Source organism: Giraffa tippelskirchi, chromosome 3 (assembly GCF_054371585.1).
Source record: "Giraffa tippelskirchi isolate mGirTip1 chromosome 3, T2T-mGirTip1v1.2.pri, whole genome shotgun sequence".
Lineage (NCBI taxonomy): Eukaryota > Metazoa > Chordata > Mammalia > Artiodactyla > Giraffidae > Giraffa > Giraffa tippelskirchi.
The window spans coordinates 169,921,359-169,937,180 of NC_137277.1; the positions used below are offsets into that span (position 1 = coordinate 169,921,359).

Here is a 15,822-nt window from a genome sequence, read left to right on the forward strand (position 1 = left end):
CCCACCCTCCAATACCATGATTCACCTCCAACAAGGTAAGTTCTTTCACCATATCTGCCTTTGCATAAAGTTCCTTCCAGTCTGAAATACCCTTTAAAGGCAATTCTGATAAGAATTCAGGAATTTTTTCCCACAATCCACAAGTATATTCACACCTTCTCCAGTAACAGGTTACTGACCATACTTCTTCCTGCTATGTTATCAGTCCTATGGAAAAATTCTTTGGCCAGGAAACAGAACCTAGACTCTGGTTTTAGCTTTGTCATGAAGAAGTCCTGCATGTGTCCTTTAAGTCCCGATGACACTTTGGGCCTATTAATGCCAGTTTTTCAAATCCAACCAATCTTCCAAGGTCCACCTCAACTCTCAGTAACTCCAGCCTAAAGAGACTTTTTTTTTTAAATCTCTAAACATTCTTCACCATAGATAATCTACAGCAGTGGTTTAACTTTTTCAGGCTGGGAAGAATCTGAAGTCACAGTGTTTTCTGACACCTAAAACCCAAATTATAAACACATGTAAATAAAATGTCATTGTGTATTAGAACTAGAATAAAGTGACTGTAAGTGCCAAAGATTAAACACACACACACACACACACACACATTAGTCTCAACACATGGGAGAGAAAGCTGAAGCTGAGAAAATTGTAATTTATTTTTTCTTACATGTAGAGGAAAAACAGTGGGAGATTTTACTGGTGGGACAATTAATCTATTCTACCAAACATACAGTATGAAAACCACTAGTCTATACCACATAGTTCAAAATTTTATTATATACTCTTGTTCAAAAGACTCAGCTACTTGCCTTCAAATGTATAACCAAGAGATTATTTCATAAATATGTTGACAATATCAAAAGCGATAAACATCCATGTCAGTTGACAGTACTATGTTAAACACTTTCATGCAAAGTGGTAAAACATCATATTTCAAGTAATTAAGTCTACCACACATCATATGCAAGCTCCCATATGCTAAACAAACAAAAAACCCCAGGAAGCTGAAAATGTACCTACTTACAAAATTCTTCATCAAGCTTCATATTCTTTCACTGACCCTCTGAACTCGGAGTAGCAATTAAATTAAATTCATGACAATACTAGAGAAACTGTATTATACATTCTAAACACCAGAAAATCTAGAAATTAATCATTTGAAAGGATTTAAGTGAAAATATTCCCTTTGTTATAAAATCAAGTTATATGTTAACTCTATTTATAAAGTCATTCTGATTTTGGAATGCAAAAACGTGCTTGGTATATTTGTTGAATAAATGAAAAATTTACCTATTAAATTTAAAAGTTATAAAATAAGTCATATTTTCTAAAATCACTAATTTATACACTAAATTTATACACTAAAAATATATCAGCAAGTATAAGATACTGCCTTTCAACAAAATTAAAATGCAATCAACTAGCACAGTGTGTCATAAATGATAACACTGCTTTATTTGCATTATACTTCAAAAAATTATCCTGACAAATCAGCAATAGTGAATTCTACTTAGCAGAAAGGAAGCTGCTATTAAGAGTTAATTTTATTTTATTTATTTTTGAATGATCACACACACAGACATGACTAAAAGATGAAAGAGAAATGCCCTTAAATATACTTGATGCAATCATCTCTTATTCAGATCAGTCTATGAGCAAGAAATTGTTCCTCTAAAACTGTTTCAGAAAAATATCTTTGTACTGATACATGAAAAGTGTAAGATTATTTGTCCAAACATACAATAAAATGGTAGGAATGAGATGAAAATTTAATGTTTATGAAGATCAAAACAGGCTTTTTCAAGACTAAGCTGGCATATAAAGCAAAATACACATAAAGTGACCAAAGATTTAACCTTTATCTTACAAATTATTAATGTAATACAGAAAATTTGAAACAGAAAGTGGGGGATATGTAACATTATTAATCACACCCTACCAAAACCATAATTAGCTTTTGCACTAGCAAAGGCAAAGGGGAAGAAGAACTCGGAGATAAAGGTGGTACCAGAACCAAAGGGTCCTGCCAATCATATTGTGACCAGATCCATCACTTAAAAAATCTACATGAACATTATGCAGATGAAGCGTTGGAATGTGAAGAATGAGATGATGAAGAACAAGTAACAAGACCATGGAAGCTGAGAGCAGGATGATGTACCAGCTGTGACAAGAGGCTATAGTAGTAGCTGAAAACTGATGACTATGCAAAGCATCTAGCCTTGCAAAGGATAAAGCAAGACACAGTAATTTAAAACAATAGATCACAAACCTGGCAAAGAGAATCCTACAGAGACTAAGCGATTTCAGTCAAGAGAATGAGAAGATAAAGAGACTGGAAGAAAATATTTACAATAGACACCTACACCTGATAAAAGGACGGTTACCCAAAATACACAAAGAATTTATAAAACTCAGCAATAAGGAAATAAACAAGCCAAGCTTTAAAACTGCAAGACCTGGACACCTCACCAAAAAGATATTCAGATAGCAAACAGGCATATAAAAAGAGGTTCAATGTCCGAATTAAAATAGCATTGGGATGCCACCATACATCTATTAGAATGGCCAAAATCCAAAACAAGGACAACACCAAATTTGGTGAGGATACAGAGCAACAGGACACTCAATCACTGCTGGGAGGGATACAAAATGATACAGCCACTTGAGAAGACAGTGGCAGTTTCTTACAAAACTATAGACATATTCTTACTATGTGATCCAGAAAATTATGCTCCCCAGAATAAATACCAAAGGAGTTGACAACGTATGTCGACATAAAATCCCCCACACTAATGTTTATAGCAGCTTTACTCGTAACTGCCAAAACTCAGAAGCAAACAAGATGCCCTTCAGCAGGTGAATAAACAAACTGCGGTACATCCAGACAATGGAATATCACTCAGCACTAGAAAGAAATGAGCTATCAAGCCCATGGAAAAAAAAAGATGCAGAGGAACCTTAAGTACATACTACAACATGAAAGAAGTCAATCTGAAAAGGCTACGTACGATATGATTCCAACCACATGACATTCTGGAAAAGGCATAACTAAAGAGACTGTAAAAAAGATAAGTGGTTGCCAGGGCTTAGGGTGAAAGGAAAAATGAATATGCTGAGTACAGAGGATTTTTAGGGCAGTGAAAATATTCTATATGCTACTGTAATGGTATTTCATTACACAGCTGCCAAAACGCATAGAATAAACACCACCAAGAATAAACATCATGTAAATGATGGACTGTGGGTGATAATGGTAAGTCAGTGTAAGTTCAATACTGTAACAGTCGCACCACTCTGGCAGGGATGCTTGTGGTGGGGAAGACTGTACATGTGTCAGTGGGCATATAGGAAATCTCTATACCTTTCGCTCAATTTTGCTGTGAATCAAAAACTACCGGAAAAAATAAAGTCTATGTTAAAAAGCTTCTCTGGTAGCTCAGATGGTAAAGAATCCACCTGCAATGCAGGAGACCTGGGTCAGGAATATTCCCTTAAGAAGGAAATAGCAACCCACTCCAGCATTCTTGTCTGGAGAATTCCATGCACAGAAGAGCCTGGCTGGCTACAGTTTCATGGGGCCGCAGAGTTGAACACAACTGAGCGACCAACACACACACACAAAAAGTCGGGGGCCCACACAGGATCTAAGAGAAAGAGAATCTGGGTATTCTTGTTTTTAAAGAGCTACCCAGGTGATTCTGATATAACAGCCAGGATTAGGGGACCACTGACTTAAAGAGCCACACCAGCCATTTTTGTTCCTTCCCTTTGCAAAAGTTCCTCAATATGAATGTTTCTATATATTATAATAATAATAATCATACTATATGTGGTTCTAAGTCCTGATTTTCTTAAGCCATCATTAACATTCAACATTAACCTTTACTTTAGGAGACAAGTTTCTTGCTGTATCATTTCATTTCCAAAGCACCACAATAATTCAAAGAAAAAGAGTATAGCAGGATGAAACGTAAGAAAACAAAGTCATCTGAGATTTAAACAATTTTCAACCTAACACCAAAAGCATGAGCTATAAAAGAAAAAAATGATAAAATGGGCTCCATCAAAATTGAAATCTTTTGTTCTTCAAGTACTATTATTAAACAATAAAAAGACAAACTATTGACAGGGAGAAAGTATCAAATGACTTGTACCAAGAAAAAAAACAAAAACCCCCAAAACTCTTACAACTCAAGAACGAAAGCAAACAGAATTTTTAAATGGGGAAAACACTTCAACAGACACTCAACCAAGTAAGATATAAAAAGGCAATCTGGCACATGAAAAGATGTTCACCAACATTAGGTAAGAAGGAAAGGCAAATTAAAAGCATGATGAGATACCACTACACACACCCATTAGAATAGTGTACCAAGTGCTGGCAAAGATTCCGAACAGCTAAAATTTTCATACATTGCTAATGGGAATACAAAATGGCACAGTCCCACAAGAAAACAGTCTGGCAGTATCTTATGAAGTTAAATATACACTTACCACATGACCCAGCAATCCTACTCTTAGGAATTTATCCTAGAGAAAGGAAAACCTGTATCCACACAAAAATGTTCACAGCAACTCTATTCACAACAAGAAACTATATAACCCAAATGTCTTGAAATAAGTAAACAGGTAAATGGATAAGCAAACTGATATATTGATAACGAGAATATCACCCAGCAATAACAAGGAACAAACTACTGATATACACAACAGACTGGCTCAATTGCAAAATAATTACGTGAATGAAAGAAGTTAGTCTCAAAGGCTACAAACTGAATGATTCCATTTATACAACATTATTGACAAAACAAAACTACACTGATAGATCAGTGGTTGCCAAGTATTAAGGGTGGAAGAAGGATGTGACTACAAAGGAAAAACAAATTTTCTGGGGCTGAAGGATATTACATACTGACTGTGATAGCAATTACATAAACAATTACATAAACCTATACGTGGGTTAAAATTCACAGAACCGTACATGAAATTAAAAGGCTGATTTTATTGTATATTGATCTTTTTAAAGCTTGCAACGTTTATGTTCTCAAATTGGGTCCTGTTTCATTATTGTATTATTAACATAAGCTACGAGGCCACCATCACTATTCATAAAGAAAACCTGAATGCCAAACAATGAAGAATCATTATTTTGAGTACACCAACCTTTACAGAGGCCTCATTTTGAGTACACCAACCTTTACAGAGGCCTCTGCAATAATTCAAATGGACATACTACATCCTCCATTTCTGTGAACACAGCTTTCCCTGTCTTTTTTATTACACCCTCAGCAAAGATTAAAGTGGATTAGTAAATCAAAACAAAACCTTCATTTTTCAAGGCCATAATAACTTAAGTTCACTGTGTTCAATGATAAACTGACATCCAAGTTGTAAGAAATACATCCTCAAATCAATCAAATTACTGGCGAAGGGAAGAAGGTGGAAAGGGTAATGACAGGAGAGGCCAGTAGGCATGAGCATGAGTGGGAGCTGCAAGGACTGACAAGGAGGCTGACCTTGGGTCTGCAGCTCATGGCTACAGAGTTGAAGGATATTAATAATCTATACATTAACTCCCCGCCCTCTAACACACACACACACATTTATTTTTAATCATTAATTAAAACTTTTTCACCCTCTAAGTTTAAATGCCTGGGGCAAACCCTAGCAAGCCAATCCTAATATCTAGGTAACACCAAGAAATTTTATCAACTGAAAGTAATAATTAAGATTTTAATTCTCAACTTTACTGAAATCAGAACTGAGCCATATAATTGATGATGATATGGACTACTGAAAAGGACTTTCTTCTTTAAAAAATATTCAAACTCAGGACAAAACTTAATTCCAATATAGATAAACCTCTGAAAAATACAGACATTTGTATGGCATTATTTTGCATTGAAATATACACCATGTATTAAAAACATCAAATGGTACATGAATAATATGGTGTATGTGCTAAAAAAAAAAAAAAAGAAAACATTTAAAGGTACCACGGAGACACTATCATGTTAAGAGGTGTGACTTCTTAGACTTCTTAGAAATCTGTAGCGTTTCAGTGTTCACCCAGGAGCTAAACAATTAAATCTGTATTTGCAGACAGTTACCCAGGGCAGTTACAAAACAGGACTTTGACCAAGTTACTTAACCTATACATTCTGTAGTTCCTCTTCCTATAATATGACACATTGATCAGATCAATGGCACTCATACAATGCCTTAGGACCATTCCAGGGTGGGCTGTTTCCCCTAATTAATATGATTTATACTGGTTTTGTGTGATTTTAAAAGTAGGGTTTTCCACTGTTTTAAAAATATAGGCATACCTTGAAGATACCATGGTTCTGATTCCAAACCACTGCAATAAACCAAGCATTGCAATAAAGCAAGTCACACAAATTTTTTTTGTTAAAGCGAATCTCACGAATTTTTTGGTTTCCTAGTGCATATAAAACTTATGTTTACATTATACAGTAGGCTATTAAGTGGGCAATAGCATTATGTCTAAATAAACTGCATATCCTAATTTAAAAATACTTTGTTGCAAATTAATGCTAACCATCATCTGAGTCTTCAAGGTGTTATAATCATGTTGCTGGTGAAGATCTTGCCAAGGTGTTGATGGCTGTTGACTGATCAGGGGTGGCTGGTGAATGCTGGGATGGCTGTGGCAATTTCCTCAAATAAGATGACAATGAAGTGTGCCACGTGAATAAACTCTTCCTTTCAACAATGATTTCTCTGTAACATGCAACGCTGTTTCACAGCATTTTGCCAACAGTAAGAAGTGGAGTCAGTCCTTTCAAACCTGCTTCATCAACTAAGTTTATGTAACAAATCCTTTGTTGTCATGTCAACAGCCTTCACAGTATCTGTACCAGAAGTACTTTTCATCTTAAGAAACCATTTTCTTTGTTCACCCATAGGCTTCCCTGGTAGCTCAGCCAGTAAAGAATCTGCCTGTGATGCTGGCGACGCAGGAGACGCGGGTTCAATCCCTGAGTCGGGAAGATTACCCTGGAGAAGAGAACCCACTCCAGTATTCTTGCCTGGAGAAAGCCATGGGCAAAGGAGCTTGGTGGGTCACAAAGAGTCCTTGGGGACACAAAGAGTTGGACAGGACTGAACGACTAACACACTTTAAGGTTCCAATTCTAATTCTAGTTTTTCTGCTACTTGTACCACATTTGAAGTTACTTCTTTCACGTGTGAGCCCTTCAAAGTCATCCAAGAGGGTTGGAATTAACTTCTTCCAAACTTGTGTCAATATTGGTATTTTGACCTCTTCCCACCTATCAGGAATGTTCATCAGAAACACGCTGAAGAGGGTTGCCATAAACCTTCAGTTTGTAAAAAATGCACTTATCTGCCAAGTGCAATAACGCAAAAGCATAATAAAACAAGGTGTGCCTGAGACTGACAGAGCCACTGGATACTCGCTAAGTACCTTTTTTTTGGCTCTAAATTCCAAAACATACTGCTTGTTTCATCTGATGAAACCAAGTATTTACAAAAATATGCAACATTTACCATGATCAAAAATAGCATTTAAGTTCTCACAACATTTGAATTTTTCAGAGCCCTGCGTATATAATCTGGGAACTTATCATTTTACAAATTTTACCAGTTATTTAAATCCTGTTTTTCCTAAAAATGGGCTATCCTGGTGGCTCAGTAGGTGAAGAATTCGCCTACAATGCAGGAGTCACAGGATATGCAGGTTCGATCCCTGGGTCGGGAATATTTCCTGGAGAAGGAAATGGAAACCCACTCTAGTATTCTTACCTGGAGAATTCCATGGACAGAGGAGCCTGGTGGGCTACAGTCCAAAGGGTCACAGTTGGACACAACTAAGCAAGCAGGCAGGGATTTCCTAAAAATGTCATTAAAAAGTAATTCCTGAAGATCTCAAAATACGAAGTGATGTGATATAAACCTATCAATAAATGTGGCTTAATATATAAGTGAATCTCAACAGAAGCCAAGCCAGGAAGTACAGAAGGTATCTCTCCTAATCTGATGCATCCTTTGAAAAAAAAACGCTCCACAGCTCTTCCCCTTATGCGAAGATTCCTGATTTAAATGATTACATGGTAAATAAAGGTAGCACAGGAATACAGATGCTAAAAAGCCCATCTGCCTGATTCAAATCATAGACCCAACATTAGGTAGATGTGTGACCCTGAGCGACTTCATTTGTGTGAAAGTGATAGTGTGTGTTAGTCACTCAGTCATGTTCAACTCTTTGCGACCCCATGGACTGTAGCCTACCAGGCTCCTCTGTCCATGGGATTCTCCAGGCCAGAATACTCAAGTAGGTATCCGTTCCCTTCTCCAGGAGATCTTTCCAACCCAAGAATCAAACCCAGGTCTCCCGCACTGCAGGCGGATTCTTTACCGAGCCACCAGGGAAGCCCAAGAATACTGCAGTGTATAGCCCACCCCTTCTCCAGTGGATCTTCCCGAACCAGGAATCAAACTGGGGTTTCCTGCATTGCAGGTTGATCCTTTACCAACTGAGCTACCAGGGAAGCCTTCATTTGTGTATCAGTTTTTATATAATAGCACTTACTTCAAGGAGTTCCTGTGTGGATAAAATGAGTCAACATGCACAAAACTTTTAGAACAGTGCCCACCCCACATTAAATGCTATGTAAGCATTTGCTTCCATTAAAATATTACTTGTGTTACATTATTTATAAAATTATTTGAATCTTGCTACTGAGAGTGTCGTCTGCACAGAGCAGAATCATGGTCAATCATCACATTCGTCATCTGTGAACTTGACCCACTGAATCATAATCTGCATTTTAACAGCATGCTCAGAAAATTTTCTGCAACAACACAAACACACATATATAGTCACATATCTTATACAGTATTGATTTTCAACTCTCAATTTCCACTTGATTACTGCTTTCTTTCTTTTAAAGAACAAAATCTCTCCATAACTAGAAGGAATTACTTTATTTCATATTTTGAGGAGTTCATAATGCAGCCAACCTCCATTAAGTCTGATGAATGCTGCTGCTGCTGCTGCTGCTAAGTCGCTTCAGTCGTGTCCGACTCTGTGCGACCCCATAGACGGCAGCTCACCAGGCTCTGCCATCCCTGGGGTTCTCCAGGCAAGAATACTGGAGTGGGTTGCCGTTTCCTTCTCCAGTGCATGAATGGGAAAAGTGAAAGTAAAGTCGCTCAGTCGTGTCCGACTCTTAGCGACCCCATGGATTATAGCCTACCAGGCTCCTCCGTCCATGGGATTTTCCAGGCAAGAGTACTGGAGTGGGGTGCCATTGCCTTCTCCGCACTACTAGCTTAGGACTACTTTAAACGAAATTCTCAGTTTGAAGTTTTTTGGAGCAGGGAACAGGGTTGTAAATGAACAGGGGAGAGTCCCCTACTCCATCTCACTCACCACCAAGGTTTAAGACAGGCAATTTCTTTCAGCGCCTGAGCAGCAGAGGTCAGGTGGGAGGGTTGTTTGTTTCTGGTTAAACTTTCCAGGGAGGATACAGCCCTGTGGGGTCCCATCTTTATGTGCAAGGTCTCTGGATAGACTCTCACCTTGAGATTTGCCTGTTGTCCCTTACGTCTGCCATAATTCTGGTCGAGGGCTGCTTCCATCCCTTCTCCTGCCTGGTGACCAGGTGCTGATAATTAGGGCAGGAAGGGTATAGAATGATAATGTTACTACATTTTCCCCCTCCCTGCTTCTGTGGCCATGATCACAGCCCAGTTCTTTTTTGTAGGACTTAAAAAAATAAAACAAAAAAACCCCAAAAACGGCCATTGAAGTTATCTCATCTTCTTTTTTGCTTTGATGTCCTAGTGTGGAAATGCTTTCTTATTTTTTGGTCAAATGTCTATGGATCATACTATCTATTGATACACTTGGCTTTTTATCAAATAAAGTTACATCTTATTAGGTTAGTTCTAAAGTCAAGAAGCAACACAGGCATAAAATCAGTTACTATTGAAAACTTAAAACTCCTATAAACTACATTATACTGGTTTGGCAACTATCAGAGTCCAACAAACACAATTTTTCTTCCAGCCTAGCACCAGATTAAAGTAACTGCCTTCTGTTGCTTTAATACAGTGAATAAAAATATTTTTAAACATGGGGCAACATTTGCTAAGGAGAAACATACCATTAGAGGTACCTGGGGGTAGAGGAGGCACAGCAGATCCACACTCCATGCTCACGTTAAGCACACGTTCCCCGAGCAGAGTGGCAGACAGACTTCCCTAAATTGCCCCAAACAGTTTCTTGAACCTTTTTTGGGGGGTGGGTAGGGGGAGGGGACTGTGTCTTGCATGTGTCCCTCATTTCCCTGAGATGCTCTTGTAAGCGCAGAGACCATGTCTTACAATCTTTATGTATTTTGGTGTGCAAGTATTTACAGGGGGACTGCATGGTAAATACTCTGTTGACTGCCGTGGAAATGATCAGTAGCACACTTCAGACCTTGGAGGGAGAAAGATCACTCCAGTTAAATCATGTTGGTTGAGGTCCAGGCTGTCTTTATTGGAATAGAAGTCATGATGATGCTCTGTCTTTTCTCAATGAGAAAAGCCACGATCAGAAGATCTCACTGGAAATCTGCACCCCTTTCCTTCAGACAGCTGATAAGTGGTAGAGCACTGATCTGGAGTCTGATGAATAGATGTAGCTAATTCATAACACATATAACAACCTTAAGACTTTTGTATTTCAAAGCAAACTTCTACTAAAGGTTGCTGTTGTTTAGTCGACCAGTCGTGTCCGACTCTTTGCAACCCCATGGTCTGCAGCATGCCAGGCCTCCCTGTCCCTCACCATCTCCCAGAGTTTGCCCAAGTTCATGTCCATTGCATCGGTGATGGCTTCCAGCCATCTCATCCTCTGATGTCCTCTTCTCCTTCTGCCCTCAATCTTTCCCAGCATCAGGGACTTTTCCAATGAGCCAGGTGCTTGCATCAGATGACCAAAATAGTGGAGCTCCAGTTTTAGTGTCAGTTCCTTCAACAAGTATTCAGGGTTGATTTCCCTTAAGATTGATTGGTTTGATCTTGCTTTCCAAGGCACTTTTTAGGAGTCTTCTCCAGCACTACAGTTCAAAGGGATCAATTCTTTGGCGTTCTGTCTTCTTTACAGTCCAGCTCTCACAACTGCATGTGACCACTAGGAAGACCATAGCCTTGACTATATGGACCTCTGGCAGCAGAGTAATGACTATGCTTTTCAATACACTGTCTAGTAGGTTTGTCCTACTAAAGGTTAGGAGAATTAATTTTAACTTTTGTAGATACTTTAAACTGTCTAAGAATTCACTAATGACAAGAAATTCCTGAATGGAATAAAATTCACTGCCCTTTTGATATTTTCTAGATTCACAGTACTGTTCTCATTATCTTCATTTATTTTTAGAATAAAGGTTAGCCACCTTTATCGAGGATTCATACCAGTATCATCAAAACTAAAGACAGCCATGTCACGGAAACTTTTTTTGTGACCGCTGTCAAAAGATTCTTCTGTAAGTTTACTAATGCATACATAGTTATTAATATAAGTTTAAGAATTTCACAAAGTGTCCAAAATGAAGGTCTTAATTTAAAAGGATACATAAAATTTTTTCCCTGAGCTGACAATTCTAATATTTAAAGATTAGTGTCAACAAGCAAGCAGGGTGTTAGGCACCATGGGGAATATAGAATGCACTCACTTAACAATCTCTACAAAGGAGGGTAGAAGGGAGGAGCCTAATATTAGCATTCATATGACCTCAATACAAAGTAGAATTCAATGAACAGTACTAAAGAAGTCAAAGCAGGGGCACATGATGTCTATTAGGACAACAGGCTTTCATAGTTTCATAAAGAAAATTTGCTACATGTTAAAGAAGATTCTGAGAAGGCAATGGCATCCCACTCCAGTACTCTTGCCTGGAAAATCTCATGGACGGAGGAGCCTGGTAGGCTACAGTCCATGGGGTCGCTAAGAGTCGGATACGACTGAGCGACTTCACTTTCACTTTTCCCTTCCATGCACTGGAGAACGACATGGCAACCCACTCCAGTATTCTTGCCTGGAGAATCCCAGGGACAGTGGAGCCTGGTGGGCTGCCGTCTCTGGGGTCGCACAGAGTTGGACACGACTGAAGCGACTTAGCAGCAAAGAAGATTAAAAAAAAAACAGCTAAATTTGGGATTTAAAAAAAAAATACATTCTTACTTCAAAAACATTCTTCTTAAAAACTTTAAAAAAAATAACACAACTTGGAAAACCAGGATTTAAAGATGAAGTCATGCCCTGAAAAATGGTAGCTTTTTACCTAATGGATTGAAAGGAAAACAAAGAACAAAGCAGTATACCACAGAAGGACAATATGATTATCATCTGTCAAGTTCTTCATTCCCAATGTTTAAGACAGTAAGAAATACATTAAAAGCACCAGTACATTATTATAGCATTAATACTATAGTTCAACTCTGAACAACAGGGACACTGACAAAATAAATAGTAAAACATATACAAAGCATGGCAGTACAGCAACTCCTCTCTCCTAGATATCATGAAGAGAAAAAACACAGTTCTACAAGATCACATAATCTATAGAGTTCCCAGCAAACTGACAGACTCCAGCCTCAAGAAATCAAAGGTAGTCAGCCCCAAAACTAAACTGCACTTTAAAATGGTGAAACACTGCTTTATAGTAGTAAAGATTCAGTAATGAACTTAGGTAGGCAGAAGTATTACTTCATATACAGAAGACAAAATAGATCTCGGCAGTTTATAGGTATAAACCATAATGGCTTCCATTTGACTACTAGTATTCTTAGAGATTCATTTCAACAGACAATTATCAATGCCAACTATATGGAGAGAAGACACAAAGATGAATGAAACCGGCCCTAGCTTAATAAATATTAAAAGAACATCCCTAGAAAATACAATCGAGACTGTGAGCACTGCCCTCACAGAGCTTATAGTCTATTCCACAATTTAAGTAGGAATAGCTGGTATTTAACATGGGTGAACTTACTAACACTCTAAACTTGGCTCTTTCCCAGCATTTCTCTTTCAATCCTTTTAAAGTAGAAACTACTCAATTTCCTACCCCCCTCATATTCTAACTGCTATCTTTGTGACTCTCCAATAACCCCTACTCCTCACCCTATCCCTAATAATCTCGTCCTCTTTGGGGATCATCCTATTTATATTCAAGTCATTCTTTCATATCCTATTCCTTAATGGTTTGTACACCCAGCTGAAAGCCTTCCTCTTCTGACTCCTGTCAAGTGTCACCCTAAGCGACTCTAACGTTCAGTGGGTTCTTAGTTTCTTCCAACAACTTTAAATTTAAAAAAAGGACAACAAGATGGCACGAGAATGAAAGATAAGTAGCAAAGAAGGACTGGAAATGGAACTTCTATTAAACCTTTTACTTCATCTTTTCCACTTCAGGCTTTTTGAAGATTAAAACCCAATAGCTCCTAGCACCCACAGAATAAAAGCCAAATCCCCTACAAAGTTAGGCCAGCTAACTTCATTATTCTCATTTCCTACAAACCCAAGTGAAGTCCTTTAGGTTCCCTTTAAACTTATACTGGTCCACCATACTATGCTCCTACCTACCTACCTTTTTATTTACTCATGCCATTTTCCTTACTGAGATTATCTTTTGCCTACGTTTACAGGATGAATCTTCTATAATACTTTAAGGCTCATCAAACATGACCTCCTCTTTCTACTTTGCCCTGAATTCTTTAAGCAAAATAATTCCCCTTCAAATCTGACTACCTCACTAAAACTGGGAGGTGTGGTTTCCTGCTGATAGGCACTGTGCCTTAATTTTTTTCTGGTGGATAAGACACAGGAGAGACTCAGTATCTGTGGGACCTCTGAACTGAATCTGTCTTTGCTAATGAAAATCTTATTCCCTAGTGTTTCTATCAGTGTCTTTTTTAACTCACTGCAATCACTGTATTTATGATATATTTTATACATACAGTGCTCTTTAAAAGGTGCCTCTACATCCATTCATATTTGCCTAGAAAGAAAGGAAAAGCACTAAAAGAACTTTATTGTAAAAGCTAAGTCTACTTAAGTAACTGGTGTTTCTATCAGTGTCTTTTTTAACTCACTGCAATCACTGTATTTATGATATATTTTATACATACAATGCTATTTAAAAGGTGCCCCTACATCCATTCATATTTGCCTAGAAAGAAAGGAAAAGCACTAAAAGAACTTTATTGTAAAAGCTAAGTCTACTTAAGTAACTGGCCTACAAAACAGTCTAGAGCTTACCATAAAATAACCAACTTCATTCCCTCAGGCAATTAGTACCACTATATAAGCATTTAAATTTACCTATGAATAAATATAGTATTTAAAACTCCAGTTCTTCCCATTCTCCCTCTAAAGATGAGGAGAAAAATTAATAAACTGAGCAAGTAGTTTACATAGAAACATCATTTTCAGCAAAGGTGACCCTACCTACAAAATAAAAACAGTAGCATGTTATTCTACAAAGAGAATTTACACACACACACACACAAAATCAACAGGAAGTCACTTAAAAATTGAAATTATTTTCCTTTAAAGCATCATTTTTCCTACCTGGAAAACAGAGTGCTTAGAACTGATCAGGATTACAAGGCACAGATTCAAGTACGTAAGTCTGTAACCTAAGTTCCAGAAAGATGGGGATCTTTAACACAAACGCATAGCCCAGTGCCTGGCATTAACAGGTCTTCAACAGGCAGTTTTCTGAATGAATGAAAAGTGAGGAGGATGAAGCTCCTCTTACTCTGCCTTCCTCACACTGATTCCATCAAAGTAAGACATTATTTGAAGAACACAATAGAAGGACTCTGAAAACCACTGGAATAAATATTCCTTTCAGCAATGATAAACTTTCTAGTAGAGTTGAAAAGTCAACATCTTTTCTGTTCAGCTATTTTCCTAAAAGAACAAACTTTTAAAGTACAGAAATTAGCTTTTATAAACTCATTTATGAGGCTGTCTTATTATTATTATTACTATAGAGTAGTAATTTGGGGGATAAGGAGGGAAATTAAGCTTAAGGCAAATCTAAGGAACTTGTTAATCATAACAAGATTTGGATAATAAAGTTTTTTCTATATTAAAACCAAAGAGTTTCTCCTGACCTTAAGAAACAATTAAAAATGGAAAAACTTCTAACCAAGTATTATGGCACATGAAAGGACAACAGTAAACTCAAAAACTATCATTTTCCTAAGTAACCAAAAATCATCAAGGCACATAATCTTTATATAAATTTAATGTTCATTCAGGCTAACAAAACTAATCCCAATCATTTTATACATTAATAATCTGAAGTCTAGAAAAATCTAGTAATTTATTCAAGATTTAGTGGTAGAATCAGGCCTAGTGCCTACTTTCTATCCAGCACTTTTTTTCACTGCATCTACTTCTAAATTATTTACTATTAAACTCCTATTATATCTATTATTATTTATTATTATGGAGTTCTTAGCAGTGTATAGAAGAAAAACTAAGTCCTCTGTAGAGACTTTCTATGAAGTCTGAATCTCAAATAGGAAATCTTCTAAAAGGAAGTGACTCAAAACAAAACAAAACAAAACAAAACACTTTAAATATCTGACAATTTCATCAGCTATATCTTAATAAAGCTGAAAAATAAAATAAAATCAAAAACATAAAAAAACATGGCTCCATCCTAACCTACCCTGCCCACAAGTAATAGAATATTTGTTTACTTGTTTATCTGTTCCATGAATGCAGAAATCAGATGCATTCTGTTGTTTAGTATTTCTTACACCCAA

The 15,822-nt window shown here is 37.3% G+C and overlaps 1 protein-coding gene across 6 annotated transcripts in view; it reads right to left on the reverse strand.

Moving 5' to 3' along the window:
• The window catches only part of CUL3 (cullin 3), a 102,372-nt gene that overhangs the window by 49,547 nt on the left and 37,003 nt on the right, over window positions 1–15,822 (reverse strand). The gene's annotated exons all lie outside the window — the stretch shown is intronic.